We start from the raw sequence: 4,075 nt of genomic DNA on the forward strand, positions 1-4,075 counted from the left end.
AAAAAATACCCATTCATGAAATTCGCGCCAGAATGAAAAATACTGTCAATAGAATTATTTCTGAATTAAAAAAAAAACATAAAAATACATTCATTTCACATTATTGTTTCCTTATAAAAGTATTGGAATCTAGATAGAAATCCTATTTTAAAACTACTTAACAAAATAAAACCGCCAACTGGATATATTTTTGATGGCTGGATCTTTTGGCTGCTCTAAAAATGCCGAACTGGTGCATATTTTCAACATCCTCGGTAGTCTAAACAGACGTTGTTTTCGGAGTATTGCCGAAATGTTCCGTTTCTGCCACGAATTCCGATGCAGGGCGATAATTTGCAGGTTCCACTACGATCCTTAGTTTGCAGGCTAACTCGCTTGAAATAATGCTTAAGGATTTTTCACCCATTATCAAGATCAATATACCCATTGACATTACCTCATCGAGTAGTTGTGAAATGGATAAAAAGTACTTATTGTTAGAAACAAAAAAATACGCATTTTTTGACAGCTCGAATAACTTCCGAAAATGTGCAATTTGAATACATAAAATGGGTAAAGTTTTTTTTTATCGTGTATGCAAATAATTTCATACACACTAATTGGGGCTTTGTCACGGCTCACAGAAAGGAGGCTTGCTATTCCGCGAATTGACAGTTTTCGGTGACGTCAGAGAAATCGTTGAGATAAACAAACGGATTTCTCGAAAGTTGTTAATTGACAATATTTGAGCTCTTACGGTGGAAAAAATAGTGTGCAATGGATTTTTGACGTAAATTACGTCATAATTACACTAGACACAGTGGATAATCAGTGCATCTATGTGATTATTAGCGTAAATCGGGAATTTGGATGCATGCCAAAGAAAACATATCCCACCGTAATTTTCTGATCATAGCAAAGGTTTTGGACATCCACATAGCTTCCTTGTGATTTACCAGGTGCCGATCATTCGTTAGCAGCAAACAATATATGAATTTCATGTAATTGTTTTCGCCGACGATTTCTATGACGCGCTCTCGTCAAATGTTTACACTCTAACGAGCTAGCCTAGTATATGTAAGCCGTGGGGGTTTGTTTTCCTCCAGCTGTCATATATAAAACTGTCAGCCAATTTAAACGTTTGAAGTAGCTCGTCTATAGTATTTATAATGGTGTTGAAATGATCTATGTCGCTCTAAAACTTATTCCGGAGACTTAAATTAGCGGTTGGTCAGTTCATGAAAATAATACGACCGAAAAACTATTTTCGATTTGTTTTTCTCTACCTATGACAGATGAGGATAAAAAAATCATTGAACACACTAATACAGTTACAGATTTTCAAGTACTCCATAATATTTTTTATTAGGTTGTGTACCCTACTTATCTCCTCCAAATCAGGTATGAGTAAGCTGATCAACTGTGGACTAAGAAAAATCCGTACACATTTCATTTCAAAATTTAGAACACATAGGTTGATTTCTAGGACTGTTTAGTATTTCTCTTGTTTACTATATTTTACTACAGGTAATGGAATTTTTAACAATGATTTTAGGGGTTGGCATAGCGTAGTTGGTAAATCGATTGGTTTGATTCCCAATCCCGCACACAAAAAAGCAGGCAAATGACCCTAATGTTAAAACCTCTGTAATCGAAATATTTTCTGGATTCAATGTAAGTTATGAAGCACAGAAATTATATGCCAGAGTTGCCTGTGTTAGTGTCCTGATCAGTTTCCTCCATGTACATTTGTTATTTAATTTGCAGTTATAATTTATGGAACCAAACTATATTTAGTTTACCATCTAAGTCTAGTTCGACCATTCCGTGACATCGTTTCGTTCTTCGCATTATGTTTTTAAAAAATCCAGAAAAAATACCTTCTTTTAAACATTCTTCATGTTAAGTTCACAACGAACTGAAATTTCTTGCCATGCAGGTAGGTTCTTTCAAATTATTTGGGTTTCTGTAGAAAATTAGATATTCCGATCGAAATGAATACTTAAAATTCACAAAAACAGCTGTTCGTATGAACAGAGTTCTATACAAATCGACAAATTAAAAATAAAATGTTTATGCGTTTCGAATTCATCGCATCAGTACATGCACGGTTGGATCTTTTTTCTTTTTTCGTCCCAACTGAGAACTCTGGCTTTTGATTTGAAGTTACACACAGTTTTTACGGTTTTGCAGTTGCCGTTATTGCCTGAACAAGTGTCACAAAGTTGGCAATCATTTGGGGATCAGGCAACGGAATTGAAGACTGTGTATTGGTATTAATTGTCAGAGATGAGTTTTCTTAACGACTGCTGTTACGGTTTATGATAGTGAGCCGTTTCATCATAGAATTTGGAGGTAGGAATCTGTCATTGATAACTGCAAAGCATTATTAAATAAAAATAAAATAATACTGTCGTGTTAAAAATAAAATAATACTGTCGTGTTTTGTATTGTCGGATTAGGTAGGAAGGACGCAATCTTACCGCGTAATCACCATTGAAATATCTAGGCATAATTAGTTTTTTCATGTATCCTTTGTGACGATTCCACTTTTCTGTACAGCGATAATTTTAAAGACCGTATCACAAGTTCGAGGTGTCGTATCGGGCAGTTGAATCTTGATTTTATCCATAAACACGAGGATATTGAATTTTATTGTAGTGCTTCACGATCAACGACATGTTGTAGATTGTTCTGCAAAATGATTTTGTTTGCCTGGCGCAATCTATCGAAAATTATCATTATTGAATGCCTGATATGATGGCATCTGATAGAGGTGACTTTCTCAAGGTTAGGCTATAAAACCTATAACTAAATATTCCAAAAACTCGGGCTAATACGGAAAGACTCGAAGTCCGTTCTTTGACCAGAGTTCCACTTTTGTTTTTAATATTCACATATCTCGACACTAAACGATCACTTCGGCAAGAATTAAAATATTACAGCGATTGTTGGTCAAATTGGCACTTCCCGACAGATTTTACAACACAGTAATTCCTCCAAGATTCACCCAAAAATCTTTAAACTCGCGAACGACCATCTTCGATACGGTTGAAACATTAGACGTTTTACCAGCATGGGTTCTGAGCATTTTGCACACAAAGCAAAGCATTTTGATTCAAGAGCAATACTTTCAAAGGGCCTAAAATTTTATGCAGGCATCGTTTAAAAAAAAGTGGTTCGAGATCTGTATTTTGCACAGCAAAACACTCCGAGAAAAAATTGCAGGGAATAATCTCTTCTTCGCAAAAAACAAATGCTGTATAAAAAGTTGTGAATTTACCAAAAAATTAAAAAAATTTAATATAAACTAAAACTACAAGAAAACTCATTTTTTAAAAAGTTTTTTTTTTGGCAACGAAAGTCTGAAGAGAATGAAAATATATTTAATGTGATTGCATCGCGGAGAACTAATTGGTAAAAATGTTTTTCTTGCAACTGCCTTAAATATGTGTTACTGGCCGGACCAGAAGGGTCGCGGCTTAGATTGCCCCTAGTCCCTGGTCAAGCCACGGGGACCGTTTGGGGTGGGCTCCGAAGGCCTCTTTTCTTGGCTAGCTCGAGCTTGAGGCACGGAGGCTTCAGGGTCGGCTCAATGTCACTCTATTCCAATCGGAAGACAAACACGGTCTTTTCACTTTTTTTTAATTATTTATTGTAACTTACAATTTTTGTGTGTGAGTGTAGGTGTATACAAGGCCGGCCGGCGAACGCTGGGACGAAGCGGGAAACGGTCGGCTGCTGTTGCGATGGCTACGACGACGGGATGCTGCTGGGCTGTTGGGTGGCGGGGTCCGATGCGACCAGCGATGCCACTTTCTGGCGAGTGCGTCGATAGGCGGTCACTGCGGTTGATCTTCGGCGACAGGCCGGCGATTCAAGGACACTCTGGCTGGACTCAGCTACTTGCTGATGACCCGGAGGTCTCGATGGAACCTCGTGGCTGGTTCAGTGTGCTCATGGGCACTTTTGACGGGCTTTTAGCGATGATGGTGCCACTATCAATGACGGGCCGTTCAAGGGACACCACGCTTCGGACTATAAGCCACTCCGATGGCTTTAGGATCGAATTTAATATAATATAATGGGTCCTGCA

This window comes from Topomyia yanbarensis, chromosome 1, assembly GCF_030247195.1.
Source record: "Topomyia yanbarensis strain Yona2022 chromosome 1, ASM3024719v1, whole genome shotgun sequence".
Lineage (NCBI taxonomy): Eukaryota > Metazoa > Arthropoda > Insecta > Diptera > Culicidae > Topomyia > Topomyia yanbarensis.